Source organism: Heptranchias perlo, unplaced genomic scaffold (genome assembly GCF_035084215.1).
Source record: "Heptranchias perlo isolate sHepPer1 unplaced genomic scaffold, sHepPer1.hap1 HAP1_SCAFFOLD_43, whole genome shotgun sequence".
Lineage (NCBI taxonomy): Eukaryota > Metazoa > Chordata > Chondrichthyes > Hexanchiformes > Hexanchidae > Heptranchias > Heptranchias perlo.
In genome coordinates this window covers 2,924,586-2,944,117 of record NW_027139442.1, presented here as the reverse complement: position 1 = coordinate 2,944,117, position 19,532 = coordinate 2,924,586, and the positions used below count along the sequence as shown (strand labels likewise).

Below are 19,532 nucleotides of genomic sequence, written 5' to 3'. Positions count from 1 at the left end.
AAGGGAAGCTGTATTCTGATCAATGGTCAGAACAATCTCTTCACTGAACAAAGGAAACAGTTCACATTTATAAAGTTTGAGTAGCAATGTCCACCTGTCATAGAATATGGGCGTAGATGTACATTCTTTATTGGTTCAGGTTGTTGGTCAATCAAGTAGTGACCCTGCCCCTTCTGGACGTCCATAGCTCATTCCTGTTTTGGTACGTTGGCCTCGTAGGCACGAGCACATTTATCCTCCCTACATTCTAAAGCTGGTTATCAGTAGGGCTGAAGTCAGTCTCAAGGCCACATGGCCTCTCAAGAAACTTTATTCTCATCATATATTGTATAGTTCGCAATGCCCTTATCTGCTTGGGGGAGTTGGGGGTTTGTGGGGGGGGGGGGGGCAGACAGTACCAAGCACCTGCACAGCCAACTTAATTATCAACATACCAAGGCTTAAACGTAATTACGCAATTGCGTCTTTCTGTGTGTGTGTGCTGCAGTTACCACATTATGGGAGCCAAGGAGATAACATTGGTCAAATATCCATCATGCATTTCTTCTTTACTATGGTCAAGTAACTGTTCATGCATTTCTACATTAATATGGTCAAGTAACTCTTGATGCATTTCTACATTTACCCCTTTTGTCATTTATAAAAAAGGACAATACTCTAGTAGAGCATCACCTTAGTTAACCGTTCAATTTCATCCTGCACCTCGTCTCCTCCCATCTCTACTTGTACCATTAAATTAGTGGGTGATATATTTCTACCCAAATTAGACATCATAGCACAGCTACATTTAAGCAAGCAATAATCTATAACAATTATAACAACGAATATGACTAACCCTTGAACTAGAGAAGTCCCAATAGAACCCAGCCATGTTTCATCAATACGCCTTTGTACTCTTGTCTCTTCTCAGGAACAGACTCCTTCTAAACATTTCTCAAGTAAGCTGGGAATGTCCTTGGTCAGCTAAACCTAACGATGTTAGTTTGAAAAGGGCTAACATAGTCAAATATCCCATGGTGCTTTATATTTTGTTTCCAGCCTAACTAGACTGAATGGTACCTTTCAGACCGTTTTACACCGGTGAATTGGCGCCCTCCCCTTTATATCCCTTAATCCAAATTTTATCTCTACAATATCCCCTTGGCTAAGCCCAAGATAGCCAACCTTTATCCGTCACCCATGGTTGCCCATAGGTATGCCCTGCTCAGTGTTGCCCTCTTGCAAGCACCTAGGCATCCCCTGAATTTTACATATGAAAGCTGCTGTATCTCATCTTAACCAGGTTCCCTTCGTGTTGGCCACCAGTCCGGGTGGAAGGGTGGCAGAGCATCTGATAATCCTTTCAAACTAAGATTGTCTCCCCTTTTACATGCACTTTACCCCAGCGTGTGCTGCTCCTGGTACCATTATGATGTGTTCTTGGTTGAAATCACAGAGACAAGGGGACATTCTCACCCAGGCTCTGTTTTACTATCTTTGCCAAACCCTTCATCCTCTGCTTACATTTATTACATGCAATGACAATCAAGAAGCACATTACAACAAACTGCACTACGACTAATACATATGAAATTAATCTAATCCAAGGGTGGATCTGTATATTCAGTCTCCAATTCCAGAGGTCATCCCACCAAGTGGTGACTTTAATTTGGTCAATGTCATGCTTAATATTTTTATTGTTCTGTTGTAGGTTATAATAAACCTCCTGGGAGAGGCATATCTCCATTCGCAATGCTTTCAAGTATTTAGTCAACAGGGGTGTCAGATACCCAAATGTGTCCTGATATTCTTTTAAGTACTTTTTGACATCCTCAGAAACTTGTAAGGTGGTGAGGTTTTGTCGGTGTATCTCTACCACTTCCTCGGGTCCAATCCGAACCGGGACTACAGGAATGCAGTAGAACTCTGGATTTAAAATATCACAAGTTAGATTGGCATATTTCAATGTTTTCAAATTAGTTGTTACACTGTAATCGCCCTTTCCGGCATATGTCACTTGAGTGGGTTTTCGATTCGCCCCTAGGGCCTCCATGGTGCAGTTAATATCCTGATTGGTACCGGTATTGATAAACCCACACTCTGCTTCTGGGCTGTGTCCAACAGTATGTGGACATACAATGATAGCATGTCTAGTAACACATCCCTCTAATTTTGTTCCAGCCAAATTCCCTTTATTTTTTTTTACAGCATATGGTAACATATTGTGATGGGACATGTGCATTCCGTCCTTCACTACCCAAATATTCTGTACTCGGTACACCTCTCGTCCCTGGGTTTCGGGTGCCATCACCAGTATTATTAGTACCAACCCTAGGAGACTTCCTCCGTCAGGTTTACACTCCACTTGAGTGGGGTACACCCGCACCATTGCCCTGAATTGGCAAGCGGTGATGTTCTTGTTTGCTAACAGCCGCTTGGAGGCACCACCTCCATCATGCCCACAGGTCAGGTTCACCCTCAGTTTGTTGATTTGTTATCCATAAGGGTACTTCCCCTGCCTGTATCTGGGCTAGGTTCTCTCGTGTCTGCTCCACAATCCAGTTACCATATGTACTGCAGATGTCATTAGCTGCCGCCTGCTAAGACACGTTATATTCCTCTATTATTAATTTATTAATGGTTTGGGCATGTGTTTCTAGCACTGTAGCTATCCTTTGCAAATGTATGGTCAGTATTTGATCCTCAGACAATTCCTTATCTGTATTTTCATTTATTTTTAAAATATATCTTTAATGCGAGACCCTAAATCTCTGACCTTTTGATCTAACGTTGCCAAATCAATGGTATGAACAACTGAGGCACCCGTATTAAAGGCAGTTGCTATATCACTTAACACAGATCTTTACGTCTCCACATTTGTCTATCTCTTTTACGATGTCCACCTCCATTCCATGTCGCGCTTTGTTTTAACACTTGAGTTAGGAGGTGTTGATATAATTGTTGAGTTTTCTTAGCATTCTGAATGCGAGTTATATAATTTGTCAGGGAAGGTCTCCCCTTTTAGTCAGATCTTGTATTGGAGCTACTATTCGTGAATAGTTTCAAATAAAATTGAATAGCCCCAGAACTTGTCGAACTACCTTATCATACTGTGGCGGGGTAAAACTGATCGGCGTTTAGAACCGTGTGTCAGTACATAGCTCAAGTAATGGACTTCCAATTGTCCAACCTATGCTTTCTCTTCATACGATTTGTTTTACATTCCTTTCTTATCATTTTTTTTCATGGTAGCATTGTCTGTGTGGAAACTTAGATCTCAGTCAATTGTAGCCTTTGGCATTTCCGAGTAATTGGATCAATTTTAATAATATAACCTATACCAACTGTTACCTCATGTTCACCTGTGTTCTGGACAACCCTCAGACAGTTCTCAACCGACTGGGTCATTTCTATCTGTTTGAACTGCTCTTGGCCTGACAGTCTGGCTTCTTGGGATGGAAGGGGTTAACATTAATTGGCTCTCGTGGTAGCAGTAATTTGATACTTCTCCCTCTGAGATTATGTTTCCATACATCATTCCACTTGCTGGACACTCAGCAAATTCAACCTTTTTTTTAGTTACTTGGCGATTTTTGCCTTCAAATTTTTTCCTCACACAGGTTTGACTGATATTTTTTTAGTTCTCACATTTGTTGATTGCTTTACACTATATATTTTGCACACTATTTTTGAGATTTATTTTAATCATAGTGTTTTCTCCAATGTTTCTTATTAACCAACTTGTTTGCTTGCAGCTTCTTTACTTTCTTTTCAGACTCTGCTTTAGCTTTGCAAACAGCCTTTTCACTAAACTTATCTTTCAGACGACAATTAAAATCCAATATGATCATTATCGCCGTCTCTTTTTTTTTTATTATTCCCTCAGGGGAGGAGGATTCAAGGATCCTCACCATGCACCCTGAAGAAAAAGGGTGTCTCCCTTCAAATTCACAAAAATCATTGTTTTTATGAAGAAACAATAAAACTGTTTAAAACTCTTTAAACAGTACCTGCTCTTTCCACATTCAGAATGCTGTGACTCCAAAGGTATCGGAACAACATCTTAGAAAAAAAACGAGTGCAGTCCAAACTCTTAACTTCAGCAATACGGAAATAAGGGTTAGTCATTTCTTGCTTGTAAAAAACCTTAAGGGGTACGGGAAGAATCAATCACAATAGCACAAAATGTTTCGAAAATCAAATTAATTTATAACCAGAGATTATCCTGCAACTGTAACTTGTAATTCTTTAAAGCTGCACTTTATCTTTTCTTTTACAATAAACCTCATTTTGTCAATTATTTTATATAAATGCAAAGGTTGTTGCTTGGTGAATTGAAAACAGATGTCGGTGTCCTTGGAAGGGGTTACCTTTTTTTTTCAGAAACAAAACGACGGAGCCAGATATCAGATTCACGCAGCGTTCTCAGCATACGTCAACGTAATTTTCACATGAATTCTTTTTTTAAAAAAAAATCATACCGGGAAATAACATCTCCCATCGTACATTTTAGTTTATAATTAGTCTAGTATTTCCAGATTGTTGTGATCAACTTTTGTTTAGGTCCCCCTCAATTTTCTAATTGCTTCGTAAGTTTTATAATTTGCTGAACAATTAATTTTTTTAACATACTTTTTGTGGGTATGATTATAACCAACTCTCCCAGCTGTTCCAGCTTTCCGATCTTTCCTATCACGGTGATACCAGATCGCTTTTTCTCTTATCTGTCCCGTTATTCTTTTTTAACCTTTCTTTTTTAACCACAGCCAAACACAAGATAAAAATTTAAAATGCCAATTTTTTTTTGTGAAGATCCCATGTCTGGAATTTGACATGCTCACGTTTTATAAGAACCAAAATTTAATAGGTAACTTAACCTCAATAACTCCAATTTTAATTCAGCAATCTCAGAATTAAACACAAGACAAAACAGATACATTACACAAAAGAGGAAAACACATAAGACGCAGTAAGAAGGGGGCGTGGCTCACAACACAGAAAAAAAAAACACTCACAAGAAGGACAGGCTTTTTTAAGAGACAGTACACTGAAAACAAAAGAACCTTTCTTTTTCGGGTCTCTCTCTTTTAAACATTTTTCTAATCACTTAATTCTATCCATATTAAATGTACCGTCTTCGGGAAAGGGATATTTCTTAGTTTTGGTCCATTTTTACCAAACTATCAACTCGTCAGTTGTTTCTTTCCCAAAGTTTCTTCCGAATCCGCGACATTCACACCAGTCTCCCTTTGTCGCCACGACAGACTTGTAATTTCACACTTAAATTTTTTTACACAAGTCCATATCTCTTATCCTGGCGCCTCTTTTGCACGAGCAGCTGATCGTCTGTTGGCTCTACACAGCAGCCTCAACGTCACTCTAGTAATCGCCGGTATCACAGATAAAATCCGTTATTGCTCTCTCTCAGCCCGTTACTACAACACCGCAGCTGACAATATCGAGTAATCTGACAAGTTCCTTTTCCCCTTGTCGATACGAAACACATTTCCTATGATCGCCTTCCAATTCTTAAAGGCAAACAGAAGAATTAGTCACGTCAGTTAAAGCATACACTTATCAATCGCAGTGTGACTGGGCTCGCACAGGACACTTAGTTTTAATAACAACAAGTGTCCGTACTTACCGGGGATCACATGCGATCTCGGTGGAACCTCCAAGAAACTGTCGAAACTTAACACTATACCAATGCACTAACACACTCAGACCAGCATCACAGAGGGAAAAGTTTTACGTTAATTGACTTGTATACAAGGGAAGCTGTATTCTGAACAATGGTCAGAACAACCTCTTCACTGAACAAAGGAAACAGTTCACATTTATACAGTTTAATTAGCAATGTCCACCTGTCATAGAATATGGGCGTACATGTACATTCTTTATTGGTTCAGGTAGTTGGTCAATCAAGTAGTGAGCCTGCCCCCTCTGGACGTCCATAGCTCATTCCTGTTTTGGCACGTAGGCCTCATAGACCCGAGCACATTTACCCTCCCTACATTCTAAAGCTGGTTATCAGTAGGGCTGAAGTCAGTCTCAAGGCCACATGGCCTCTCAAGGAACTGTTTTCTCAATATATTTTATAGTCAGCAACACCATTATCTGCTTTGGGTGGCGGGGGCGGGGGGGGGGGGGGCGTTGGGCAGACAGTACCAAGCACCTGCACAGCCAACTTATTGATCAACATACCAAGGCTTAAACGCAATTACACAATTGTGTCTTTCTCTTTGTGTGTGCTGTAGCGAGCCCATTATTGGAGCCAAGGAGTTAACATTGGTCAAATGTCCATCATGCATTTCTTCTTCACTATGGTCAAGTAACTGTTCATACATTTCAACATTAATATGGTCAAGTAACTCTTTATGCATTTCTACACATACACACAGTCAGTAATGGGACACTCAGTCCTGTCATACACACAGTCTGTGTTGGGACACTCAGTCCTGTTATACACACAGTCAGTGCTGGAACACTTTGTCCTGTATACACAGTCAGTGCTGGAACACTCTGTCCTGTATACACACAGTCAGTGCTGGGAAACTCAGTCCTGTCATACACACAGTCAGTGCTGGGACACTCAGTCCTGGAAACACACAGTCAGTGCTGGGACACTCAGTCCTCTCATACACACAGTCAGTGCTGGGACTCTCTGTCCTCTCATACAGTCAGTGCTGGGACTCTCTGTCCTCTCATGCACACATTCAGTGCTGGGGCACTCAGTCCTGTCATACACACAGTCAGTGCTGGGACACTCAGTGCAGTCATACAAACAGTCAGTGCCGGGACACTCTGTCCTCTCATACACACAGTCAGTGCTGGGACTTTCTGTCCTCTCATACACACATTCAGTGCTGGGACACTCTGTCCTGTCGTACACACAGTCAGGGCCGGGACACTCTGTCGTCACATACACACAGTCAGTGCCGGGACACTCTGTCCTCTCATGCACACAATTAGTGCTGGGACACTCAGTCCTGTCATTCACACAGTCAGTGCTGGGACACTCAGTCCTGTCATACACACAGTCAGTGCTGGGACACTCAGTCCTGTCATACACACAGTCAGTGCTGGGAGAGTCTGTCCTGTCAAACACACAGTTAGTGCTGGAACACTCTGCCCTCACATACACACGATCAATGCTGGGACACTCTGTCCTGTCAGACTTGGACGTCTTGTATATCCATCTTTTAAAAGGTGTAAGAATCCAGTTATAAGATGGATTCTACTCACTTCATAATAATTTTCAATCAGCTTGTCTTATCATCAAGATATCAAGCACTAGACACACTGTCTTTAAAGGAAAGCTGATTTATTTGACTCTTGTACAGAATACTAAACTCCAGCCCAGTTAAAGGGGTTATTAACATCAGAAACAAACCCCAAGTGTCAGAATGAACATGGTTCAGTCCTGGATGTGATTCACAGCAGCGACAGCAGCAGAATCCAACCCCTGCAGTCACATGTGAACCAGCTGGTGTTTCAGCAGGTGGGATGATTGAGTGAATCCATTCCCACACACAGAGCAGGTGAATGGCCTCTCCCCAGTGTGAGTCCGTTGGTGTGTCAGCAGATCCTTTTTTCTTTTAATGCTCTTCTCACAGACAGAACATTTGAAAAGTCTCTTATCAGTGTGAACAAGTTGATGTTCAATGAGTTTGGATGAACGACTGAATCGCTTCCCACACACGGAGCAGGTGAACGGCCTCTCCCCAGTGTGAACTCGCTGGTGTGTCAGCACATCACTTGTTCTTTTAAAGCTCTTCTCACAGTCAGAACATTTAAAGGGTCTCTTATCAATGTGAACAAGTTGGTGTTCAGTGAGGCTGGATGACAGAGTAAAACCCGTCCCACAGACAGAGCAGGTGAACGGCCTCTCCCCAGTTTGAACTCGCTGGTGTGTAAGCAGATGGGATGACTGGGTGAATCTCTTCCCATACTCAGTGCAGGTGAACGGCCTCTCCCCAGTGTGAGTCCGTTGTTGTGCCAGTCGTGCCGTTTTACTTTTAAAGCTCTTCTCACAGTCAGAACATTTGAAAGGTCTCTTATCAGTGTGAACAAGCTGATGTGTCAGAAGACTGGATGACTGAATGAATCACTTCCCACACACAGAGCAGGTGAACGGCCTCTCGCCAGTGTGACTACGTCGATGAGTTTCCAGAAGGGACGGGAATCTGAATCCTTTCCCACAGTCCCCACATTTCCACGGTTTCTCCATGGTGCAGGTGTCCTTGTGTCTCTCCAGGTTGGATGATCAGTTGAAGCCTCGTCCACACACACAACACGTGTACGGTTTCTCCCCGCTGTGAATGGTGCGGTTTTTTTTTCAGGCTGTGTAAATGGTGAAAGCTCTTTCCACAGTCAGTGCACGGGAACACTCTCTCTCGGGTGTATGTTTCTCGGTGCTTTTCCAGTTACACTGATGTTTGAAATCTTTTCCCGCAAACAGAACAGACAAAAAAATTCTCCTTCTATGTTCAAAGGCCGATGATCTTCAGGTACTGGTGAATCGAGTGACTGTGAGGTCTCCATGTGATATTTGGTTTGAGTTTCTCATCTTGAAATCCTCCCCTTGTAAGACCCTGTAAAATGAGTTTACAAAAGTCCTCACTGTGAAAAGAGGATCGAAATTCAGAACAGGCAATTCCAGTTTCTATGGAACATTCTTCCCGCTCATTCCCCCAGACTGTAAACCCCCCTCCCACACACTCCCCCTCCTCCCTCTGCTGAAACCCAAACCCATCGCACCACCACCAACATCTTTCCTTCTATTTCAGTTTTCTGTCTTCCATGAGGGTGTTGACTCTGACTGTGTTTAGTGCTAAACTAACTGCTTCCCCTCCCTCTCCTCCCCTGAAGGTGGTGACTCTGACTGGGTTCAGTTCTACAATCACTGGTTACCCTCCCTCTTCTCCTCTGAAGGTGCTGACTCTGACTGGGTTCAGTTCTACACTCACCGGTTCCCCTCCCTCTCCTTCGCTTAAGGTGCTGACTATGGTTAGATTCAGTCTACAATCACTTGTTCCCCTCTCTCTCCCCCTGAAGGTGCTGACTCTGCTTAGGTTCAGTTCTACACTCACTGGGTCCCCTCCCTCTCCTCCCCTGAAGGTGCTGACTCTGGCTACGTGTTTATGCTCTCGTCCTCTTTTCAACACAATGTCCCCCCTATAGCTGCCTGTAAGCTGTCCCTCTGTAATAGCTCCCACTTTTAGTAATGTTCACAGACACTCCATGAACAATCTCCATTTCTGCTTCATTTATGGACACTCCCTGACCAGTCACCATTTCTCCTTCATTAAAAGACACTCCCTGATCAGTCAACTTTTTCTGCTTCATTTACAGACACTCACTGACCCGTAACAATTTCTCCTTCATTTACAGACACTCACTGACCAATCATTATTTCTCCTTCATTTACAGACACTGCCTGACCAGTCACCTCCACTCTCCACATCTCCCTCCAGATGTCCGTTCACTTCTGAACAAGGCCCTTGCCACCCACAAACTTATTGTGGATGGTTGCATTTCGGAACATAGGAACAAGAGTCGGCCATTCAGCCCCACGATCCTGTTCCGTCACTTAGTTAGGTCATGGCTGATCTGTAACTTAAATCCATCTCGCCGCCTTGATACCATAACCCTTAATACCCTGGCCAAAAAAAAATCTATCAATCTCAGTTTTCAAATTATCAATTGACCCCGAGCCTCAACAACTTTTTGGGGGAGTGAGTTGCAGATTTCCACTACCCTTTGTGTGAAAAACTGTTTCCTGACTTCAACCCTGAACGGCCTAGCTCTAATTTTAAGGTGATTGTCCCTTGTTCTGGACTCCCACACTGGAGGAAAGTTTCTCTCTATCTACCCTATAAAATCCTTTAATCTTCTTAAACACCTCAATTAGATCACACCTTAATCTTGTATATTCAAGAGAATACAAGCCTAGTCTATGTATTCTGTCCACATAATTAACAAAAATCATCAATGTAAGTACAGGTTAGAAATTCACAACAGACAGTTCTAGTTTCTCTGGAACATTCTTTCCGCTCTTGCCCCTATTAAGCTGTAAATCCCCTGTCCCACACAATCTCCATCCTTGCCCCTATTAATCTGTAAATCCCCCGTCCCACACACTCTCCCTCCTTGCCCCGATTAAACTGTAAATCCCCGTCCCACACACTCTCCCTCCTTGCCCCTATTAAGCTTTAAATCCACTGTCCCATACACTCTCCCTCCTTGCCCCTATTGAGGTTTAAATCCCCCGTCCCACGCTCTACCTACTTGCCCCTATTAAGCTGTAAATACCCCGTCCGACACACTCTCCCTCCTAGCCCCTATTAAGCTGTAAATCCCCCGTCTCACACACTGTCCCTCCTGAACGGCGACATGGAAAGAGGGAACTGAATGACATTTAATACTTGATCCACTTGGCACTGAAGTGTCTGAAACTAATAATAGGAACTCCAGGTAAAAAACATACTGACAAATGTTAAAACTACTTTCTTGACAAAAGAAATCTCGACTGAGCTTTGAAAGATAAATTATTAACAGGGGTTCCCACAAACTCACCTGACTCGCCGACTCAGGTCCACCCCTCAAGCACCGCGATTGGTGCAGAACACGCTGCTCCCTTGGCCCTCACGACTGGGCTCTCTTCCTGTTGGTTCTCAGGGCAATAAATCACCGCTCGCCAACATTACGCTGCCGGGTGAAGTTGAGGGGCTCAGAGGAAGAAAGTAAAATGGGGCCTTAAATCTGAGTTGGGAAATTAGAGAAACATGATTCAGTTCATAAACTTAGCTATTTGAAATCAAATCAAATGAAAAGCTGCAATTATTATTTGCGTGTCTTTGGCTCTCTGCTTCAAATGCACTTCTTTCGGTTCAGGATATCATTTACACATCGAGCTGACTTGAAAGCTCCTCAGGACCCATCTTTTGTTTCTTTATTTGTCCCATTACCAGCATCCTTCCCTTGCACCGTCATCGCTTTTGTCGCGTTATCACTCCTGCACCCTATCACAGACCTTGCCTTTGGTTCTTACCCCGTCCCGCCTTTTCCCTTGCTCTGCACCTGCTTTAAAAACTATTAAATCTTTAAATGTTTCCAGTTCTGACGAAACCTTAACTCTGACCGAAAATGTTAACTCTGTTTCTTTCTCCATGGCTACTGCCTCACTTGCTGAGTCTTTCCAGCATTTTCTGTTTTTATTTCACATTTCCAGCATCCGCAGTATTTTGCTTTTGATGGATAAACCTCGCCCTTCTTAACCCAACACTGAACTATCAGCAAGCGGGGCTTACAATGGTGGGTGACCTTAGCCAGAATGCCCCGCGCGAATGGAATACGGTCTATCTCCATTTGGAGTGCAGAGCGCAGGCGCGGGAAGGGCTGGTGGCCGGAGCAAGTGCGGTGCGTGTCCCGGACACTGAGCGGGGCCGAGCGGAGACTCAGCAACACGAGTGCGGCTCAGGCCCCGAATCAGACCCGGGGGGCCAATCGAGCGGGGGCCCCGATCACCATTAAACACATCATGCAGCGCCTCCAACGTCGTACCCGCCGCTTCCCGGCTTCATCTCCGGTTTCCACCGATTGCGACTCGCGACAAACCACAGGACCGAGGCACTCCCAGAATGCAGGGCGAGGCTGGGGAGCATGCCCAGTCTGAGCGGGATAGCAACGCCTTGCAGAGATAGGGGGGTTTCTGGTGCGCGGAGGATTGTGGGGCCTTTGGCCGCCATTAGTCACCACGTATCGGTCAGAGTTTTATTGCCCGCGTCGTGCACAGAACCGTGTCTGGAAATACAGACTGAGGAATTCAGAGCCGGTTTGCGAAACAGGCACTGACCGTACAATGTTGAACAGTGTTTCTCAAACTTGTCTTCTCGTGGCCCAGTGGAAGAAAAACACTTCCCCCAGGGATCCAAACCAATAATATCTTCTGACTGGAGTCTTCATCAAATCCAAATAAAGATCAATCCATGCTCGCTCTTCACTTCACTTCAAGTAATAACTAAAAGTAAACATCGACGTTGTTTGAAAAACATTTTAACTACAGTATAAATACAGTAACAAAGGTCAGGTTGAGTTTCACATACTTAATGTGACTGTTGTTCATGATCTCGTTCCAATCTGGATCACAGGATGAAAGCTCTACACGCATATCAGGTGCGCTGTTGAATCGGTTTCTTTCGCTTTTTTTTAACCTTCTCACAGTCGAAAATCACAATTCGCAGATGTAGGTTGTTGTGAATGGGAGCAACAACGCAACGTTCATCTTACTTAACAGAGGATATTCTTTGAAAGCACTGATCCAAAAAGTGATAAACTGAATGACTTGTGGCGTGTTTTCAGTGTGCTCACAGATGAGTCTCACCAGCTCGTTTTCTTGCTCAGGCATCAAGTTTAACTTCATTACTGATTCGGAATTTTCGAAAGCAAAAAGGATCTTTCACCCAACGCTTTTCCTTAAAATTTGCAAACTCCTCTGCAGGGAAGTAGTGATCAAAATTGTCAGACAGAGCAGCGAGATGTAACTGTATGACACATTTTATTTCATTCCCTTTATCTTCATTGATGCTGTTCGCCTCAATGTGTTGTGACAGTGTTGGGAACATGGAAGAGCTCGGGTGATTACTTTTCAGTCGGGCTTGCCACAGTTCTAATGACTTTTGGAATGCTTGTATCTGTTCACAATGTCGAAACAAATCATTGCCTCTTCCTTGTAACTTCAAATTCACATCGTTTAAAATTGAGAACATGTCAGCCAGGTATGACAAATTCATTAACCAACTGTCATCGTAAAACAAATTGGCCAAGTTCGACTGTTTCTCTGCTAGAAAAATATGATTCTCTTCCCTGAGGTCATACACCTTTGGAAGCACCCTGCCCCGTGACAGCCATCGTACTTCAGTGTGGAACAGTAAATGAGTAAGCTCAGCTCCCATTTCTGAACATAATGCTTCAAAAAGCCTGCAGTTCAGAGAGCTTCCTTTAATGAAAGTAACAATTTTCACTACTTCCTTCAGTACTGCCATAAGATCAGGGGGAATAACCTTGGACGCCTAACCTTCGCGGTGAATGAAACAGTGATTCTAACCATCATTACCAGCTGCCTCAGATATTCTTCTCACAACTCCGCTATTTCTACCTGTCATATTTGCTGCACCATCACTTGGAATTCCTTTGCAATTAGCAAAGTCCAATTTGGATTTTCCATTGACACACTCATGCAGTGCTTCGAATATCTGTGCCCCTGTTTTATTTGTTGGTAAAGTTAGACAACACATCAAACCTTCCATAAAGTCATCTTGCCCGACATATCTCACATAAACTAACAGTGTTGCACAATTTGAAATATCAGCACTCTCATCAAGTTGGATAGCAAAATCCCCGGCTCACTGTAACCGAGCAATCAGCTTGACTTCTAACTGCTCAGCAATAGAACATAATCCTCGATACATTGTGTTATCACTGAGAGGAATGCTTTTCAATTTTTCAGCAGGCTTCTCATTGAAGATTGTACGCACCATATCCAGAGATGCTGGAAGAATAAGTTTTGTCTCCATTTTCTCTTTTGCCACATGTTATGCGACCAAATATGACGCCAATTGTGTCTTATCATTCAGAGCAGTTGACCGATTAAGAACTTGTGATGATAACTTTAATTCCTGTTGCTTCCTTTGAAAATACTCAAGCGGGTGATCAACGAATTCCCCATGTTCTGTTTCTAAATGTACTTTCAACTTTGAAGGTTTTAAACACTTCTTTGCAAGTCCCTCGACAAATAACACACTGGAGCTTTGGATCATGGTTTGCGTTTGCAAAAATAATGGAACCTCATTTCAAAAAAGCCTCTCGATACTGCCTCGTCCACGATTTGGTTTTCTTCTTAGTAGGCTGTTCAGATCAGGTGGACATGGAAGAAGTACGTCCGTCATTACTTGAACTTTCTGTTGCAGATGACGTACTTACACACAGTTCTTTTATTGTCGGATGTAGATGGGTTTGATAACTGTGTTTCCGAACTTCTTTCACTTATTACAAAATGATCCATTTTGGGGAATTCAAGTTTGATGACTAGGCCGCCCCTGACTCCTTTCCCCTTGATACTGGGTATAGACCAATACCAATCACCGTGGCTTTGACGGTGAGGAAGAGCGCGTCCTGGTTGATGCTCGGAAACTCCAAACACAACAGGAAGACTATTCCAATGGAACATGTCCATCGCTCCACAGAATGAAATGACTGCCTGTCATGTGCCCAACGGAAATTACCTAATAAAAACGCGAATGTAAACTTCAGTCTAACATTCAACCAATCAATGTCACTCAATCACAAGTTCTGACGACATAACTGCCTGAGACATATCATCTCTTTATTAAATAAATGTTTGCCCTTTTCTTATTTGATGTCCAGTTATGCTTCATTTGATTTTCCTGGGTTTGTGTTGTGACCGTACCCATTTAATGGCAGTGAGCTGATATTGCCAATCGGGCTCAGCATTCTCTGGCGAGCAGCTACCTGCCCTATAAGCTCCGCTGATAACCTGATATCTGAAGAATTTCCTTTCCATGTTCCGTTACATTTATGCTTTTCTTTTTAGGATTTCAACGAGGGGGCACAAAGTTAAATACAAAGCAGATTGGCAACGTACAGGTCTCCCCAGTAAACGCAAGAGCACGCAGAAGGAATCCCAATGGATCAAACCCCTTCTCACTCACTCCCACTGGACAAAATCCGAAAGGATCAAACCATTTCCTATTCCCTCGCATTGCATAGAATCCCAAGGAGAAAAACCCCTTCTCATTCACTCCCTCTGTAAAAAATCCGAAAAGACCAAGCCCTTTCCGAATCCCTCCCATTACATAGAATCCCAAAGAGAAAAAAAGCCTCTCATTCCAAGCCATTTTGTAAAGTCGCAGTGGACCAACACCATTTAGACGATTAAGGCGTGTCCCAGTGGAACCACACAATTTACACCATTATAGAGAGTCCCAGTGGAACCACACCATTTACACCATTATAGAGAGTCCCAGCGGACCAACACCATTTACACCATTATAGAGAGTCCCAGTGGTCCAACACCATTTACACCATTATAGAGAGTCCCAGTGGTCCAACACCATTTACACCATTATAGAGAGTCCCAGCGGACCAACACCATTCACACCGTTATAGAGAGTCCCAGTGGACCAACACCATTCACACCATTATAGAGAGGCCCAGTGGTCCAACACCATTCACACCATTATAGAGAGTCCCAGTGGACCAACACCATTCACACCATTATAGAGAGTCCCAGCAGACCAACACCATTCACACCATTATAGAGAGTCCCAGTGGACCAACACCATTCACACCATTATAGAGAGGCCCAGTGGTCCAACACCATTTACACCATTATAGAGAGTCCCAGTGGTCCAACACCATTTACACCATTATAGAGAGTCCCAGTGGAACCACACCATTCACACCGTTATAGAGAGTCCCAGTGGTCCAACACCATTTACACCATTATAGAGAGTCCCAGTGGTCCAACACCATTTACACCATTATAGAGAGTCCCAGTGGAACCACACCATTTACACCATTATAGAGAGTCCCAGCGGACCAACACCATTTACACCATTATAGAGAGTCCCAGTGGTCCAACACCATTTACACCGTTATAGAGAGTCCCAGTGGAACCACACCATTCACACCATTATAGAGAGTCCCAGTGGAACCACACCATTCACACCGTTATAGAGAGTCCCAGTGGTCCAACACCATTTACACCGTTATAGAGAGTCCCAGTGGTCCAACACCATTCACACCGTTATAGAGAGTCCCAGTGGAACCACACCATTCACACCATTATAGAGAGTCCCAGTGGTCCAACACCATTTACACCATTATAGAGAGTCCCAGTGGTCCAACACCATTTACACCGTTATAGAGAGTCCCAGTGGAACCACACCATTCACACCATTATAGAGAGTCCCAGTGGTCCAACACCATTTACACCGTTATAGAGAGTCCCAGTGGAACCACACCATTCACACCATTATAGAGAGTCCCAGTGGACCAACACCATTCACACCATTATAGAGAGTCCCAGTGGTCCAACACCATTCACACCGTTATAGAGAGTCCCAGTGGTCCAACACCATTTACACCATTATAGAGAGTCCCAGTGGAACCACACCATTTACACCATTATAGAGAGTCCCAGTGGAACCACACCATTTACACCATTATAGAGTGTCCCAGTGGAACCACACCATTCACACCATTATAGAGAGTCCCAGTGGTCCAACACCATTTACACCATTATAGAGAGTCCCAGTGGAACCACACCATTTACACCATTATAGAGAGTCCCAGGGGAACCACACCATTTACACCATTATAGAGAGTCCCAGTGGAACCACACCATTCACACCATTATAGAGAGTCCCAGTGGAACCACACCATTTACACCATTATAGAGAGTCCCAGTGGAACCACACCATTTACACCGTTATAGAGAGTCCCAGTGGTCCAACACCATTTACACCGTTATAGAGAGTCCCAGTGGAACCACAGCATTCACACCATTATAGAGAGTCCCAGCGGTCCAACACCATTTACACCATTATAGAGAGTCCCAGCGGACCAACACCATTCACACCGTTATAGAGAGTCCCAGCGGACCAACACCATTTACACCATTATAGAGAGTCCCAGCGGACCAACACCATTTACACCATTATAGAGAGTCCCAGCGGACCAACACCATTTGCACCTGCAGCATTCCCGTTCAAGTAAAAAACAAGTGTTCTGTTTTTTTTTGGTGCCCTGAATTCAGTCGATCGCAGCGATTTCCGATTTCTGAGACGTGGACAGACACAGGGCTGCGAACTTCCCTCACAAACCTGTGTTTGGTTGGGGTCCTTGATTCAACGGTTAGAGGTACGATCGGATGATGCTTCTATAGAGGCAACGCGATCATGGCGGGTAGAGGAATCGGCCTCGGGGGAAACGCAGGCCCTGGTGCTGCTTCACCTGCGACATCTGATCGAGCCGGCACACTGGGAGTGATACTGGGGTCTTAAACTTCAATAAAGCCAATTATATGAGTATGAAGGGCGAGTTGGCTCAGGTAAATTGGGAAAATGGACTAAAAGATAAACAATGGCAGATATTTGAAGAAGTATTTCAGAATTCTCAACGAATATACATTTTATTGAGAAATTAAAAATCCACGGGAAAAGTGATCCATCCGTTGCTAATCAAAGAAGTTAAGGATAGTATTAGATTAAAAGAAGAGGCCTATAATGCTGCCAAGGAGAGGAGTAAGCATGAAAATTGGGAGACTTTTAGAAACCAGCAAAGTACGACGAATAAAATGATAAAAAGGGAGAAAATAGAATATGTGAGTAAACGAGCAAGAAATATAAAACAGATTGTCAGAGCTTCTACAAGTATGTAAAAAGGAAGAGAGTAGCAAAAGTAAACGTTGGTCTCTTAGAGGACGTGACAGGAGAAATGATAACGGGGACATAATAAAATGGCAGAGAAGTTAAACAAATATTTTGCATCTGCCTTCAAAGTAGAAGACACAAAAAGCGTACCGGAAATAGTGGGAAACCAAGGGTAAAATGCAATTAAGGAACTAAAGTAATTAATATCTGTAGAGATAAAGTATTAGAGAAATTAACGGGACAAATCTCCCAGACCGGATGACCGACATCGGAGGGTTCAAAAACCGAGATAGTGGATGCATTGGTTATGATCTTCCAAAATTCCCTAGATTCTAGAATGGTCCCAGTGGAGTGGAAGGTATCAAATGTAATATCGCTATTCAAGAAAAAAGGGAAAGAGAAAACAAGGGACTACAGGGCAGTTAGCTTTACATCAGTCGTCTGGAAAATGCTGGAATCCATTATTAAGGAAGTGGTAACAGGGCACTTGGAAGATCATAATTTAATTAGGCAGAATGAACATGGATTTTTGAAAGGGAGATCGTGTTTGCCAAAGTTATTGGAGCTTTTTGAGGATGTTCTAGCAGGGTAGATAAAGCGGAACCAGTTGATGTCAAATGTTTGGATTTTCAATTGGCATTCGATAAGGTGCCACATAAAAGGTTGGTACTCAAGATAGCAGCTCATGGGGTTGGGGGTAATATATTACCATGGATAGAGGGTTGGTTAACGGACAGAAAACATAGAGTAGGGATGAGCGGGTCATTTTCATGTTGGCCAGTGGGGTGCTGCAAGGCTCAACACATGGGTCTCAGCTTTCTACAATCTGCATAAATGTCTTAGATGAGGAGAACGAGTGCAATGTATCCAAGTTTGCTGACAATACTAAGCTAGGTGGGAAAGTAAGCTGTGAGGAGAACTCAAAGGGGCTGCAAAGGGATATAGACAGGTTAAGTGAGTGGGCGAGAAGATGGCAGATGGAGTAAAACGTGGGGAAATGTGAAGTTATTCACTTTTGTCGGAAGAATAGAAAAACAGGATATTTTTTAAATGGTGAAAAACTATTAAATGCTGGTGTTCAGAGAGATTTTGGTGTCCTCGTACAAGAAACACAGAAAGTTAGCATGTAGGTATTGTTAGCAATTAGGATGGCAAATGACATGTTGGCCTTTATTGCAAGGGGGTTGGAGTACAAGAGTAAGAAAGTTTTGCTACAGTTGTACAGGGCTTTGGTGAGACCACACCTGGAGTACTGTGTACAGTTTTGGCCTCCTTATCTCAGGAACGTTATACTTGCGTTGGAAGCGGTGCAACGAAGGTTCAGTCCATTGATTCCAGGGATGAGAAGGTTGTCCCGTTCGGAGAGGGATTGAGTAGAATGGGCATATACCCTCACGAGTTTAGTCGAATGAAAGCTGACCTCATTGAAACATATAAGATTCTGAGGGGGCTTGACAGGGGAGATGCTGAAAGGTTGTTTCCTCAGGCAGGAGTGTGTAGAACTCGGGGGCATAGTCTCAGGATAAGGGGTCGGCCATTTAAGACTGAGATGAGGAGGATTTTTTTCACCCATAGGGTTGTGAATCTTTGGAATTCTCTACCCCAGAGGGCTGTGGATGCTCAGTCGTTATATGTTCAAGGCTGAGATTGATAGGTTTTTGGATTCTAGGGGGAGTAAGGAATATGGGGATCGGGCGGGAAAGCTATGATCTCATTGAATGTCAGAGCAGGCTCGAGGGGCCGTGTGGCCTACTCCTGCTCCTATTTCTTATTTTATTATGTTTTTGTTTCACTTTGTGTATCTACTTTTCCCTTTTCTTTCTCTCTATCTGTTTCTTCCTCCTTCCCTTTTCATCTGTCTTTGTTTTGAAGGGGTAACCAAGAAGATAGATGAGGGCTGTGCAGTAGACGTGGTCTACATGGACTTCAGCAAAGCATTTGACAAGGTACCGCATGGTAGGTTGTTACATAAGGTTAAATCTCATGGAATCCAAGGTGAGGTAGCCAATTGGATACAAAATTGGCTTGACGACAGAAGACAGAGGGTGGTTGTCGAGGGTTGTTTTTCAAACTGGATGCCTGTGTCCAGCGGTGTGC

The 19,532-nt window shown here is 43.5% G+C and overlaps 2 pseudogenes; both read right to left on the bottom strand.

Annotated features, from left to right (window-relative positions):
• Positions 1-5,775: 5,775 nt before the first annotated feature.
• On the bottom strand, positions 5,776-8,209 carry LOC137312496 (zinc finger protein interacting with ribonucleoprotein K-like; annotated as a pseudogene).
• A 3,831-nt stretch (positions 8,210-12,040) lies between these two features.
• LOC137312495 (protein FAM200A-like) lies at positions 12,041-13,799 on the bottom strand (annotated as a pseudogene).
• Between the last annotated feature and the right edge of the window lie 5,733 nt (positions 13,800-19,532).